Genomic DNA, 17,123 nt, shown 5'->3' on the forward strand with positions numbered 1-17,123 from the left:
AAAAATTGATTTCTAAATGAGCTTATGAAGAGTACTGAGTATCACCTCTTTTAAGAGGATCTTTTGAGTAATTATGTAAATTTGAGGAAGAGTAATGTTTTTAAACATTTGAGCATGAGTTATATATTATTGGGTGTAACATTGAGCATCTTTATGAGGATAAGTTTAGACAACTCAAAATCCTAATAAACCATGTATGGGTCATACTTTTTAGATGATTCCTTATTGCTTTTAAGCATAGCTTAGTGGACTCACTTAGTTGAGGATGTTCTATACTCTGACAAGGTATAGGACAGTTTTGGCAGCGTGGGTGAGACGTTGTATCATCACGTAGCTTATACTGATGATTGTCGATTAGAAAATCTCCCAAATAAGAGTTATTATTGCATTCTTACATACAATTGAGTTATTATCTACTGTTTTAAAAGTTTTCCATATATTTCATATCTTATTGTTGGTTTATTATTGAGTTAAATATCTTTGAGTTGAGTATCCTCTAGTTGAATTGAGTATCTTTAAGTTGAGTTGAGTATCCTTGAGTTGAGTGAGTGCAGACAAGGTAAGTATGCTTACTTTTTATCAGTTCAAGCTTATGTTATGTTTTAGTATTCCCCTTACATGCTTGTCAATGTACTGATGCCATTTGACCTGCATCTTTCATGATGTAGATATGGGTATTCAGGTTAATCAACAGACGCTCTGTTGATACCACTTGTAGTTCCAGTTAGCTTTGGTGAGCTTTCTTGCTTTCAAAGGGTTCCACTTTTACTTTTTGGTTGTTAGTATGTCGTGGGTCTTGTCCTGATAATCCTTTTGTAATAGTAGAGGCTTCATAGATAGTTTAAAGGTCAAGGAATCTCTCATTATTTCCATTGTTGTTGGAATTTTTTGAGGTCATGAGACATTTAACTATAACTTGTTAAATTATTTTCACACAATTACTAGAGTTGAGTTCAAATTGACTTTTTAAAGTTATTTATGCATTTGGAGTTCCCATTTTGCTTGAATAAGTCTTCCACTGAGTAATGTGCCAGACCAAGGGTTTGTTTGGGAACCAACAATGGTTCTCGAGTGCCAGTTCGCCCAGGGTGTATGCTCGGGATGTGACAAACTTGGCATCAGAGCACAAAGTTCAAGTGTCCTAGGGTGTTTATGAAGCCGTATCGGTAGGATCTTGTTTATGGTTGTGAGTTCCCCACTTCTATAAATGAGGGACTGAAGGCATTTAAGAAAAGTTTTCCTTCTCTATACTCTAAATCTTGCAATAGAACTATGTCATAAGGAGCTTATTCTAACTCGTGCGTTCTCATATCAATTGGACCACCCCTCATACTAAAGGTGGTTGAAGTAAAGCCCAAGATCCTTATGGATGAGTTATTCTTAGCAAAAATGTTGAGGAAGTCATGAGACTGTAGAGGGGCTTGAGAGGAGCATGTGAGTGAGTTAATTGTTGAGTTTCGAAAGAATGCACTCATATTCATATGAATCGTGCATTTGAGCTGAAAGCGAGATGCACTCTTTTCTCTATAACCTTATTCAGGTGAGACCCTTATGAGAAAGTGTGTTTTGAAGCTTCAGTTGTGTGTTCACCCGAAAAGATAGTATGAGTTATGAGATTATGAACAGAAGTAGTAAAAGTACCCAGAGTTAGAGGAAAGTATGTAGAGGTATAGTAATTTATGAAAGGGAGGTAGTGATGTGGCAGATTATGTTGCTGCAATCATGTACCCAGTCAATTATAAATGATGAGTTTCCTTTATGAATAGACTGTAATACCCCAAAAATTTCTAAGTTAAGACCCAAACTATTCTTCATTTATATGTAAGGTCATATCAGGTAATTCTTAAATTGACCATATGCGTAAAGGTAAATTCTTTAGTTTGAGAATGATTTTGGATATTAATTAAGGTCACTAGAAACTCCTAGCACAAAGTTGAGTTGAAAGTTTCCTTCATAATTAAGTTTTGATGTAAGATTCTACTTGAGTCAACTTCAAACGACCATATCTCTTAGAATATAAAGAGTTACATGGACCATAGCCTATCAAATTAAAGGTATTTGAATCTTCTTTCCAATGCCATCAATTTCGCAACAATCTGAGTTTTGAGTAAAATGTAATGACCATTTTAGTAACCTGATACAGTGTAGTGACAAATTAGCCGACGGGAAAACATTAAAAAGGTCTTTTTTGTCTTTTTACCTCTAAGGAAACTCTAAACGATTTTCTTGACTAATTAAAGACCCAAAACAACCAGATTTTCATCTCTTAATCTATCATTCTCTTCTCTCTCAAACCCTAAGGCAAAACTCTAAGTAAAAATCAAAGTAGAAAACTCCATTCAAGAGTCTTTCAATTTTTTTTCAAGATTCTTCTTCAAGGTAAGTCTTTCTCCAAGAATTTCATTCTTTCTAACTCAAATTCCTCCATGCAATTATGAATCACTAATGAAAATCGCAATTCTTGGCCATAGAGATTTCAAGAAGTTAATTCAAGAATCTGAGGAAAGGTGTTCTTGATTGTTCTACTTCAAGCTATGGTTTCAAGGCTTTTAATCAATTTCTTATTCAATTTTTTTCAAGAACCTTGTTCTTCCAGGTATGTAAGGCCATCATAGTGTTGCACTAGTTCGTCATCACACCCAACATTTACTTTCATACCAGTGAAAGAGTAATCTAGGATTTTATCCCTAGATTTAAGTATTCTTTAACTAAGTTGATTTTGAGTTCTTGAGTTCCTGTTTCTTTTTGAAATTCTATTTCTAATTATTGAATTTCTATATGTTATGCATTAATATTCTTGAGTTGATTCGTTCATTTCTATATTTCAACATGAACCCTATGAATTGGGTATTCTTTAGATGAGTAGTGTCGTTGAGTTCTGAGTTCCTGAGTTCTGAGTATTGAGTTTTCTATATTGTTATTGGTATCCTTGAGTTGAGTCGTTAATGTACATAATCCTGCATGAACCCTATGAATTGAGTTATAAATCTTGAGAAGCTTTTTAAAGCCAACATTTGAGGTTTAAACTGAGTGTTTGAGGAAGTAAATATGAGTTTTGAGATTTTTAAAAAAAAAACATGATTAGTATGACAATTGAGTATGACATCAATGTTTAAGCAGTATGGTATCTAGATATGTTATCAATGTTTATGCAGTATAACTTTGCGAGTCATAAATGATCATATTACAATATGATTTTGATATATTTTTGAGAAAGAATTTTTAAATATGAATTAAGTAAGCGTATAAGGGAACTAAATATTTCCAAAAGGTATCAGTTTTCACATTGAGAAAAAGAGAAACTTTGATTCTAAAAAGAATTTATCAGTTCAAAGATATTTCAGAAAGTTACCTCTTTTAAGAGGATAGTTTGAGCAATTATGTCAATTCATAGGAAGAGTATGTTTTTAAACATTGAGCATGGGTATTTATTATTGGGAGCAGTATTGAGCACCGATATGAGCATGAGTTCAAACAACTCACATTCCTAATAAACCGTGTATACCAACATGGGTACATGATCATACTTTTTAGATGAATCCTAAGTGCCTTCGGGCATAGCTTAGTGGATCCATTTAATTGAGGTGTTCTATACCTCGACAAGGTATAGGATAGTTCTGGCAGCGTGGACGAGACGCTTTATCATCACGTAGCTCACAGTGATGGTTATCGGTCAGAGAATCTCCCAAATAGAGTTAAAAGTGTATTTTTATTATATCACTTAATATGTTGATTTTCGAGATGAGTAGGTATTTTTGTAAAGTTTAATGATTTCACTTCTTTTATTTCTTTACATTCAATTGAGTATATATCTATATCTACAGTAGTCCTTTCCTTCAGCTATTTGTTATTCAACTATATTACATACTCGTACATTCAAGGTACTTAGTTCATTCGACCTGTATCTTTTAATGATGTAGATACAAGTTCTTAGGTACCTCAACAAGAGTCTGTTGAGATCACTTCATCCACTCGTCAACTTTCGAGTGAGGTCTCCTTGCCTTTGGAGGACTCCAGTTTTATGAGTTGCTAGTTGTAGTTCTTTTGAGGAGTCGTGGGTCTTTTCCCAACACACATCTTTGTATAGTAGAGGCTTCATGAATAGACAGTTTTAGAAAGTCTTTCAGTTTTAGATGTTTTTTTAAAAAACTAATGTTTCGTACTCAGTAAATTTAGAGAGTTTTGAGATTTATTACACTGTTTTTAAATATTTCTTTCAGTTTGATGCTTATATATGCTTGCATTAGTCTTCCACTTGTAGTCAGCTGGGATGCGGGTTCGCTTGGGGACCAACAATGTTTCCCAAGTGTCGGACATGTCCAGGGTGTCGGCTCAGGTCGTGACATAAAATAATAATGTTGTAGAGAGTTCATGAAAGAAGGTAGAGGAATGGTTACAAGTTAGGACGAGTTAGGGTATATTTTAACTAGAATAGAGCGATATCGATGTGTCATCGTGTTAGAGAAGATTAAATATATGTGTTGAATAAGAGAGCAGAGTATTCATGAGGTGATAGACCCAAGCTAGGCTTATGAATTTTGGAAGAAGAACCCCATGGTATTCAGAGGATGATAGAACTATTTGAGAGATAATGCGCAGTAAGTGAGTAAATAGTACTTAAGTTATGAAATGAAAGGTGAAGGTAATCTAGGTAGGTGGACAGAGAGCTAAAGATTTCCTACTTGTCATGAGATCTTAGTGGCCTGGTGAGTGTTTCTTGACTTTTCTGGTAGGCGCAAGTAGTATAAAAAGTGAACAATTATATTGATATCCGTGTTTGGAAATAGACACTAAGCTTGAATTTGAGATGAGTGGCGTGAACAAAAGATGGCAACATAAGTGTGATGGTGTTAGTTTTGAAAACTAATCTAGTAGGTTTAACCTAAGATAGGTGAGGAATTAAAGTGTTACTTTGCAATGAAAATGTGGTGTTATGACCCATAGAGAGGAGAGAAATGAAGGTGGCCAAGTTATTAGATTAACAAGAGCAGTAAGAGGTGCACCCGAGATTGTATGTCGCCAGACGAGGTCCCAATTGAGGTTATGATTTTTCATGTGTGCCTAGATAGTATAATTAAGCTGCCAATATGGGATAGGCTGGTGCAAGTGCTATATTTTCATAAAAGAGTTAGATGAAGCAGCCATAGGAGCCAATGATAAGACGTTAAGAGAAGCATCTTAGAAAGAGGTCTTAGTACCTGCTTATGGATAGTTCGGTAGTCATGAGATAATCTTTTCCTGAATGTTAGGGTAAAGGGAGGATGTAGACCAGTTTAGAGATGATGGAATAGGTCCATAGCTTTCAAGTGTCATCTTTATACTTAAGGGGGAGATGATAAGATGAGAAATTGAGTAAAGTGTTGAGAACAAGATAGTAATGTGTTTAGAAAGAGTTATTGTGGTATATCAATCCATTCATCCTCTAGCGTATTCCTCAAAGTCTAGTCTTTACAAAAATCTTGTTAATTCTAATATCATAATTGTGTTCATGACCTGTACTCATACAGTTTAGAGAGATTCACATCTATGCTCAGTTTCCAGAATAACGGGAAAGGACTTTAGTTCATTAATGTTTTACCCTAAAAAATTTCAGTGATTCTTTTTAGTAGTTGAGTAATGCTCGAGGAAGAAGGTTAATATTCTTGTAGTGATAGTGATGTTGTGATAATTCCATCTAAGGTTATAAATGTGGAGGAAGAGGAAGATGAGGTTTTACTATGAGAAATTGTTAGATGAGAACCCTTAGTAGGTTCCGAGTAGTAATGCGGGAAGTTCTAGTCTGTATGTTAGAGATGATAAGAGAATGAGAAATTCGTAGGGAGTTGATTAGTAGGAGTCCATGGAGTTGTTAGAGTACTAAGCTCGAATGTGGTGTTGTTAAACATTAGGGGGTTCTTGATATGAGCCAATGCTGGCTGAATGTGGTGGTAAGGAGTAATATCCTTTGGATGATATTCCCTATAGAGGTATAGAACCCGAACTGTAGGATTTTGGGTTAGGCTTGAATAAAGTAAGAGCATACCATTAGACTCAGACCTTGGTAAGAGTAGTCATGTACCCTTGTAGGAGTTATGAGTCGCAAATAATGAGGTATGGTAATAAGGAAAGAAGAACATAGTTGAGGAGTGTTGCTAAGCTTAACATCTAGCAGTCATATTACCCAAGACATAGTATTCCTAATCTTACTTTATGCCCATACTTCCTTTGTTTAAGATAAGATAACTCCAGCTATAGCATGACTTTGTTCGAAACAACATCATTATTGACTTATGTACTATAAAAAGGCCAAACTCTTAGTATGAATCAGTTCAGCCTATGTTAGTGGGCAAGTTCAGGAGTGAGAATAGATTGTAAGAGTAAACCCCATTCCATTCCCAGTCCAGTTGTCATTCAAGGATGAATGATCCCAAAGGGGAGATGTTGTAACACCTCGAATATTTTTGAGCTAAGACTCGAACCATTCTTCATTTGTGAATTAGATTTTATCGAGAAATTTTAAATTTTCTTAGGTGTTAAGGTCATTAGATGTAGCACCTCAAGTTCCAAAAAGAACTAAAGAGAAATTCATTCAAGTCATCCATAAGTTCTTCTGAGTTTTGGGTCAAATTCAGATGAGCATAACTTTTGGGTTTTGGCTGGGGCGGCATGCCCCCATTGTGCCAGGAGTCTTGGCGCGGTACGCCTGCAGTGTGCCCAAAACCAGCCCCAGCTGATTGAGGGCTGGAGCGGCGTGCCAAGGATGCGTCATGGGCGTCAATCCCCTTTTACCTCTGTTCTTCATCAGGTATGCATTTCGTTGAATTGTGTTTTGACTCTCTTCTTATTACCATATATCTAAGCCTTTATTAATCATTGAGACATCCTATATATATATATATATATATATATATATATATATATATATATATATATCCTAATAATAACTCTTGAATTTACATTCCGAATTCAAGGTAAAGTTAAGACGAGAGTTTAAGAAAGTCTTTGAGTCAAACTGTGAATTCCTTTGAAATAAACTATAGCTTTCATGAGCTAAGTTTTGAGGAAGTAAGTATAAGAATTAGAAGAGTTGTACACCTGAGTTCTATATTGTCATTGAGACCCTTGGGTTGAGTCGTTCATGTCCATAATTCCACATGAACTCTATGCGTTGAGTATTCTTGAGAGGAGTAATATCTTCGAGTTCTGAGTTCTTGAGTATTGAGTTCCTAATCCTTTTTGAAACTATATTTCCTAATTATGGTATTACTATATGTTATACATGGAGGTCCTTGAGTTGAGTCGTTCATGCACATAAATTCGCATGAACCCTATGAATCGAGTATTCTTGAGATGGGTAGTATCATTGAGTCCTTGAGTTCTAGAGTTATTGAGTTCGAAGTATTAAGTTCTATATATGGTTATTGAAACCCTTGAATTGAGTCGTTCACATCCATAATTCGGCATGAACCCAATTTTGAGAAGTCTTTTAAAATTATTTATAATTTGTTTAAAGACTTAAGTAAATGAGTATGAGGATGAGGAAAGTTGAGACTCATATTTCAAATGAGTATAAGAGAACTAAGTATTCCCAAGCATGTAACATCACCTCTTTTAAGAGGATATTTTGAGTAATTAACTCAAATTGAGGAGCATGAGTTATATATTATTGGGAGTAGTATTGAGCACTGATATGAGGATGAGTTCAGACAACTCAAATTCCTCATAAACCATGTATGCCAACAGGGGTAAAGCTTAGTGGATCCACTTAGTTGAGGATGTTCTATACTCCGGCAAGGTATAGGATAGTTCTGGCAGTGTGGGTGAGATGTTTTATCATCAGTAGCTTATAGTGATAGTTGTCGGTTAGAGAATCTCCCAAATAAGAATTTTTGTATTTTTACATACAATTGAGTTATTATATACTGTTTTAGAAGCTTTCCATATATTACATCTATTATTGTTGCTTTATTATTGAGTTGAGTATCTTTGAGTTGAGTTTAGTATCTTTGAGTTTAGTGTCCTTGAGTTGAGTGAGTGGAGATGAGTTAAGTATGATTACGTTTTATCAGTTCAAGCTTATGTTATGTTTCATTATTCCTCTTACATGCTCGTACATTTAATATTCTGACGTCATTTGGTGTACATCTTTCATGATGCAGCTACAGGTATTTAGGGTTATTAATAGACGCTCCGTTGATACCACTTGCAGTTTCAGTTAGCTTTGGTGAGCCTCCTTGCTTCCGGAGGGTTCCACTTTCACTTTTCCGTTGTTAGGATCTCATGGGTCTTGTTCCGATAATCCTTCTGTGATAGTAGAGGCTTCATAGATAGTTTAGAGGTTGAGGAATCTCTCATTATTTCCCTTGTTGTTGGAATATTTTGAGGTCATGAGATATTTAACTATAACTTGTTAAATTATTTTTAGGCAATTATTGGAGTTGAGTTCGAATTGAGTTTTTAAAGTTATTTATGCATTTGGAGTTCCCATTTATCTTGAGTATGCTTTTTGCTGAGTAATGAGCCAGATTAATGGTTCGCTTGGGAACAACAATGGTTCTCGAATGTTAGTTATGCCGAGGGTGTAGGCTTGCGGCGAGACATTATCATTGTATACTATTATTTAATAATATGGATTAACAACAAATTATCAAACAAATACTTGTTAGCTATGAGCTATTTGACGACTAATTTTGTAGTTGCACTATATTTTATTTAACGTAATTATTTTTTATATATATTTTATGTATTCTTACAACATTAATAATTTTAAAATGAAAGGATGTTGGAATTTTAGAAGATTCCTCCCCGAAAAGAAAAATAGAATCTTCAATCTTGGAGGGAGAGCCTGGAACAAAGAACAAAATAGGAATATTATTCACACCAAAGGAAAAATACAAGTAATAATGTTTTCTGAACAACATAAATTGGTGTTGGCATCACAAGGTTCAACAAATTGTGGGAGGTATAGTTGTCGATGACGACAGAGCTAGTAATGGTGCAAACAGTGGCAACAAAGAAGGAGGTAGTGGACGCACATATGGTATTGGTAGAATTTGAATATCCCAACATTGGTTTTTCATGTTTTCAGACAATAATTTAGTTTTGTTAGTTAAAACTCTTTGTGCACTAACTATTTGATGAATTTCTTGAAAAAAATCACTTTGAGTTTTTTTCTATCAGTAAGATTTGGGTTCTCTAGAAAAAAGGATCTTAATTGTTCTATTTTTGCTATATTACAATGTCTATTTGGATGGTTGTTATGTATTGTTTCATAATGTATTGTGTTGTATTGTATTGTATTGTATTGTATTGTATGATATGGTACTATATTATTTTAATGAATACAATGATTGGATAAATTGTTTCATTTTATGTATTTAGATAATGTCACACATCTACAGTTTGAATGATAAACCTACAAGAAAGGTATGGAACGAGATAAAGTTACTGTGAAAAGGTAGAGTATTCTAGTTCATGTTACAATACTCTTAATATTGTTTTTTTTGAAGAGTCTATGTCTTAAATATTTTTATTATTCAGATATTAGTAAAGGATTTTTTCTTAATTTAATTCAGATAAATAGGATTGTTAGTTAGACAGATTCTTACCTAGGATAACAATAACAACAACAATAACAAATTCAGTATAATTAATTCAACAAGTGGAGTCTGGCTAGAATGGTGTGTAGAAAGTCTAACCCTTACCTTACTAAGGTAGAGAGACTGTTGATTTTTCAAAATCATCGCAGATCTCACCCCTCATGATCACAATGCTCTGCCCAATATTCTCCCCTATGCAATCACACAACAACCCTGAAGCAAAACAACCCCATCACCTCTTCGCGATTGCGACACCCAAGCTTGCAACCTCAAAGTTCATAAAAATTAGGTGCCTACCATTATCTGGTTAAGTACACAAATCTATCGAGATAAACATAAAATATTTCACCAAAATGCCCTACAAACTTATTGGGACTCAAATACCAAGCAGAGGTATCTAGGCACATATTTGATTGTGATGATCTCTTAATCTTCAAATTTACTAGTTTGCAACTTAAGCTTCTCTATCTCTCCTAATTTCATTGGGACTTGTTCAAACTATCCAGTGAAGTCATAAATCACCCTACGGATGTATAGGGACTTTCAAACCTTGATTCTGAACTCATTTAGCCCAAATGTTGACTTTGATCAATTCTTAAGATTTGAACTTTCTAGTTTTTGATTTTCTTCTCCAATACACATATAATTACCTTGAGTTACATATTACCCATCCTTGAAAGTCATAATAAAAATTTGAAGTCTACACCAAGTGTCACTTAATTAAAGGGAAAAGGGTCCTAGTATAAATCTACCAAATTGATTGTTACAAGAAGTGGTTTTCATGATGACCTCTTAACTACATGACACTAACTTTTATCGTCATGTTGAGAAGCCAAGACAATTTGCTTTATTCTTACTTAATTTTCTTTGTTAATCCAAAGGTTAAAGTTGTTTAAAAGCGCTCCAGAAAAAGAAAAGGAGAATGTTCCATATGGAAGAGGGATTCTACAACAAGGAAACAGAAAATCAACAATTAAAATAAAAACAACCTTAATTTGTGTTGGCATAGGTCATCGCGAGGTTCATGGATTCAAAAAATTGTGGCGACATTGGTGGTGGAGCTAAATGTCACGATCCGAGCCTACATAATGGATGTGGACGGCACTGGAGAATCATTGCTGGTCCCCAAGAAAACCCTTAGCCTGACTGATAACTTAGTGGAAGACTTAATCAAGTAGATAAGAAACTTAAATGCAAAATTAAACTCAACTTAGTTAAGTGTCTGAAAATACTCAATAAAGTATAAGTAAGAGTTTCCAAGATCTCAAAAGAGAACGGAACATACTGAGAGACTCATCAACTCTAACTATCTATGAAACCTCTATTACTCAAGATCGATGTCAGGACAAGACCCACGACAACTCAAGTTAACTAACTAGAAAATAAATGGGAAGTCCCCCGAAATGCAAGAAGGCTCACCTAAGCTATCTGAAGTGCAAAGTGATCTCAATGAAATGAATGTTGATGATTCTGAACACATGTATCTCCATCAGAATAAGATGTAGGTCGAATTACATCAGTAAATTAAATGTATGAGTATGTAATATGGATGAATAGACAAATAACTGAACTGAATGACTGAAAGAAACTCAACTGAATCAGTACATGAACATGAAATGAAAACCATTTAAACCTTACAATAAGATATGCAATAAAAAATATTGTGAAAATAATATACTTTACTTTATGGGGAGTTTCTATAGTCGACAACCATTACTATAAGCCTATCATTGATACAAAATTTCGCCCATGTTGCAAGGGCAATCCTATACCTTGCCGGGGTATAAGATGATACTATAATTATGGATCCATCTACTAGGCCTTCTCAGAGGCAGTGAGGAGTCACATGATGAATCAATTCTATCCAATCCTATGCTGGCTACTTAGTTTTATGGGACTTTTGAGTCATAAAAGACTCTAACCTAATTCGGTGCTTGATACTACTCCCAAAATAATAAATAACAATTATGCTCAATTCACCCTTTACAAAGAAAGGGGTCATTACTTTACTAAGTACTTTTCTAAAACATCAATCATACTCTTTCTTTTTCTCGACTGTCAAGTAGTACATATGAAAACATTTGCATCTCTTTTCAAGGATTCTGTTCAAAACATACACTTTTAAAACGTACGCTCATGAACTTATTATTATAGCCGAAAATCAATATATGAGGAAGTTTCATGCAATATTCTTTGAAAACATACCTTTACTAAATCAATTGGGTTCATGTGATACTAAGCATAAACAACATTATAAGATTCTTATGCCAAAAGAGGAAGCAAAACCTCAACTGTTAAAGAACTAAATTCAAATTTCAAGAACTATGAATAGATCTTTTTGATGTGACGATTTCTGACTGAATTGAGATGTCGGGCATGAGGACGAACTAGTCCAAAACTATGAATTGCCTTACTTACATGAAAGAACAAGGTTCTTGAAGAATCTTGAAGAAGAACTTGATAAGAAGCCTTGAAACCCTAGCTTAAAGTAGAAAAATCAAGAAAACTTTGAGATATGAGTGCTTATAGTGAAAAGGGATCACTAAAAATTTTTAGAGTGAAGGATCATAAGCATGATTCATTCGACAAATCTGATGTAAGAATATGAATTACATAACATTATGTTGCTAGCCATTAAGAGTAAATCATGAATTTGCAAAAGTGAGAATACTATGAGATACGAGTGCTTATATGAATAGGTTCATCTAATGAACCTGATGTACATAACTTTATGGAGAAATTTTAAGATCAATGGGCTAAAGTCTCTATGTCATTCCCCAAGTCTATACCTTGGACGTGGCCGGCACTCGAGAACCATTCCTGGTCCCTAAGCGAACCCTTGGCCTGACTCAATACTCAGTGGAATACTTACTCAACAACATAGGAACTCAAATGCAAATAATAACTCATAAGATCTCATTAAATAAGTAGTTTAACTCAAAACTGTCTGAATTACTAAAATAAACATAGGTGCTCAACTCAAGTCCTTAAAACATCAATAAGGGAAAATGACAAAAAGACTCCTCAACTACTATTGTCTATGAAGCCTCTAAAAAATACGATGGATATTGGGACAAGACCCCCGACAACCTAACAAGAACAACACCATAATATCAAGCCCTCCGGAAAGCAAGGAGCCTCACCAAAGCTAGGTGAAATGCAATAGGATCAGGGAAGCGCCTGTTGATGACCCTGAACACCTGTATCTTCATCATAAAATGATACAGGTTGAATGACGTTAGTATATTAAATGTACGAGTATGTAATGGGAAAACTTAAACATATGAATATATAGTTGAACTGATAAAAAGGGAAGACATACTCACCTCGACTCAACTCAACTCAACTCAATATGAATTCAATGGTAATAAGATGCAAGGTGTAAAGCTTTTAAAACAATAGATATCAACTCAACATGTATAAAAATACAATAATAAACTATTTAATCTTATTTTGGAGATTCTCTAACCGACAACGATCACTATGAGCTACGTGATGATACAATGTCTCACCCACGTTGCCATAAATATCCTATACCTTGTTGGGGTATAGAACACCTCAACTAAGTGGATCCACTAATCTATGCTTAAAAGCTATAAGGAATCATCTAAAAAGTATTACCCTTTACCCAAGTTGGCATACATCGTTTATGAGGATTTTGAGTTGTGTGAAGTTATCCCCATATTGGTGCTCAATACTAATCCCAATAATATATATAACTCATGCTCAAATGTTTGAACACATAACTCCTCCTCAATTTGAGCTAATTACTCAAAAGGTCCTCTTAAAAGAGGTAATGCTCAAAACTCATCATAAACTCATTTAGAAATCGGTGTTTCTTTCTTTTAAATGTAAACGTATTGCATAATTGGGAATACTTATTTCCCTTATACTCATTTTGGACCATGAAAGACAACTCTCCTCATTCTCATACTCATTTACTCAAGTCTTAAAACAAGTTATAGATAATTGCAAAAGACTTCTCAACATGACTCAAAAGGACTTCCTTGAACTTTTCTCTTAACCTTACCAAGATTTGAAAGTGTGAATTTAAGATCTATGATTAGGATATAGGATCTCTCATTGATTAATAAAGGCTTAGATGGTTATTAATAACAAGAGAGTGAAGATATGATTTGAAAAGGCACTGGTGCAACGTGAAAGGGGAATTTATTTTTTGGTCGAGAAAAGATTTTTGAGACAGAGGACTCTGTATCCTCTCCGCGAGTCGGTGAGGGGGTGATCATCTGAAGGTGGAAATTGTAAAGCATCACTGCGACACGGCCCTGAGTTCAATTATTTGGCCGATCTTTTTGTCCTCTCACAAACTCGGGTCAACTCATACACTAAGCAATTTCATTGTACAAATTCACGAAAATTCATAAACCCAAAACAATTTTAATGAATCACGTAGAAAAATCTATCAAGAGACTCAACTCATTTGCAAAAACCTCGCCTCAAGAACTCAAAGACCTCCATTATTAGCTAAAACTCAAAAACTTATCAAGAACATAATAAATCAACTTCAAGAACGAATTCATGGGTAAAAGTTTACATGATTAGCTTGAGGGACAATAAACCAAACACTATGGAAGCTTACATACATAGAAAGAACAAAGTTCTTGTCGAAAATACACAAATCTTGAATGAACGCTTGAAACCTTCTTCTTTTTCTCCTCTTGAAACCCTTCTCTCAACCCTAAGAGTTTAGGAATGAATGAAACTGACCTAAATCAGTTTAGACCCCTATTTGGGTGAGAAAAACGTTTAGGCCTGGTGGGGGTAGGGAAAAGACCAACAAACCCCTCCTTAAAACGGATGAAATGCCTTAACTAGATAGGCTGCACTCAAACAAGCATAACTCCTTTATACAAACTCGGAATTCAGCAAACTCACATGCGCTGGAAAGAGGACTCAAAGACTTTTGATTTGATACCTCATGGGTCACCTAACTCTTCCAATGCTTAAAGTTATGGTCGTCTAAAGTTGACCCAAAACTAAAACTAATTTTTTAATTTGTACGAATCTCTAGTTGACTTTTCGTAGTACGAGATGTTACACTTTGCCCCTCATTCTTGGAATTGAGCATAGATGTGAATCCACTTGAAGTGTATGAGCATAGATAATAGACACAATTCTGATATTAGAAACAACAAAAATATGTTGTAGTGACTTAACTTTGAGGAATACGCTAAAGTATTAATTGATTGATATAACACTATAACTCTTTCTGAACACATCACTATCTGATTCTTAATACTGGACTTGGTTTCACATCTTATTATCTCCCCCATAGGTATGAACCCGACACTTTAAGGCTATGCATCTATTCCATCATCTCTAAACTAGTCTATATTAATTTTTAGCCTAATACTCGGGACATGTTAATCCCATGTCTATAGAACTCTTCATGTGCAGATACTAAGATTCTTTCTAGCACTTATTTATAATATGATTCTTAACTTCTTCACATTGGCTTATAAAGCTTCTTAATCTAACTCTTAATAGTATGACTTCTCCTTCTTAGCCCACTAATACTTTCTTTCTAAGTTCATATCAATGTAACTGGAGGAAACTTGAACTATTTTTGAAAGGATCATTATTGGCTATATATAGTCCATTCAACCAAACTCTTAAGGGTAATAAATAATTCTTACATCAGTCTAATCCATACTGATAACTCAATATACTATATAGGCATATATAGAGAGTCATAAACTTAATTAGAACCCCATCCGACTACATACAATCTCGCATAAACCCCTTAATGCTCTTGCTAATCTAATGACTTAGTTGAACTTTATTGCTCTCATCTAAAAGTTAGAATCCCACAGTTGTAACACTCACATTTATTGCAACTAACATCTTAATTCCTTACCTACTTTATGCCAAATCTACAAGATCAGATCTTAAAACTAACATCATCACCCTCATGTTGTCATATCTTTTATTTATCACGACACTCATCTCTAATTCAAACTTAGTATCTACTACTAAACACGAATATCAATATAATTACTCGCATACTATACTAAGTGATACCTACTAGATAAAATTAAGAAACACTCACTCACTAAGACCTCATGACAACTAGTCAATCTTTATCTCTCAGTCTACGTACTTACAGTTTACCGTCACATTTCCTTTCACAATTTAATTATTATTTACCGATTCACTCTACATCATTGCCTAATTAGTTCTATAACCCTCTGAATATTATGGGGTCTCCCTTAAAAATCATAAGCCTAGATTAGATCTATCACCTCATGAATACTCTTCTCTTTTATTCAAAACCTATACTTGGCCTTAACTAATATAATGTTACATTGACATAAACTCCCTTCTGGTTAAAGTATACTCTAACTCATCCATACTAGTAACTCTTACTCTACCTTTTATCATGAAATCTACACAAGCTCATCACTTCTTAGTCTACCCATTAGGGAAAACTTCTCATTAATGACTTACTGGGTGCATGACGACAAAAACATAATTTGCCTCATCACTATCTCCCTTTCTTAGTTTACTATACCTCTGCATGCATTCATCAAACATTGGGAACTTTTACTACTACCACTTATAACATCGCAATTCATACTATCTCTTTAAGTGAAAAAAATACCACCCGAACATTCTAAAACACACTTCCCTCAAAAGGGTCTCACCTGAAACAAGGTTTAGAGAAGAGAGTCTGGGAGTACATCTCGTTTTTAACTTGAATGCACGATTCATATGGATAAGAGTGCATTCTTTCGAATTTGAACACTTAAGCTATTCCCAGGCTTCTCTTAAGCCCCTCTACAGTCTCATGACTTTTTAAAGACTTTATGTAAGAGTAACTCATCGATAAGGGTCTGGGCTTTTCTATTCAACTACTTGAGTATGGGGGGGGGGTAACTGAATGGATTTGAGAAACGCATGAGTTTGAATAAGTTACTTATGATGCAGTTTTATTTCACGATTTAGAGTATGAAAGAAGGGAAACTTTTCTTAAATGTTGGTAGTCCCTTGATAACGCTCAACTAGAATTCATCCAATACTAAGTGTAGGCGATCACAATCTAGCATAAACTCAACGAAGAGTTGGGGTCGATCCCATATGGAGTGATACGATAGAGAATTCAATTATGAAGTGAAAGGCATGTTCTAATTAGTTGTAGGAATAAAAATTATAGAAACTATTAAAGTAAATCAAAGGGATTGACAACTAATGTCAAATGGGGGGGGGGATAATGTTTGTCAATTAAAAACTACGAAAATAGGGGAGTTATCAAGCATAAAGGGATACTTGGGGATGTAATCGATTAATTGTCAATTTAACTATACGGGTGATTATTAGTTACCAAAAGTCGTTGGGTCTTATTAGGTAGGCTAGGCTATAGATGTAATAGCCATCTCTCGATCAACTATCACTAATCAAGTGAGCTCTCTCTAACCTCAACAAGCATCATACTATAGACAGCCCAAAATCTTAATTTATCAACTCTCTCGAGCTAGATAGGTAGGATTGAATTAAGACTCACTCTCTCGAGATGAATCCTTAGCA

The sequence above is a fragment of the Solanum verrucosum genome, unplaced genomic scaffold (genome assembly GCF_900185275.1).
Source record: "Solanum verrucosum unplaced genomic scaffold, falcon-dt-bn FXZP01000025.1, whole genome shotgun sequence".
In the NCBI taxonomy this organism is placed as follows: Eukaryota; Viridiplantae; Streptophyta; class Magnoliopsida; order Solanales; family Solanaceae; genus Solanum; species Solanum verrucosum.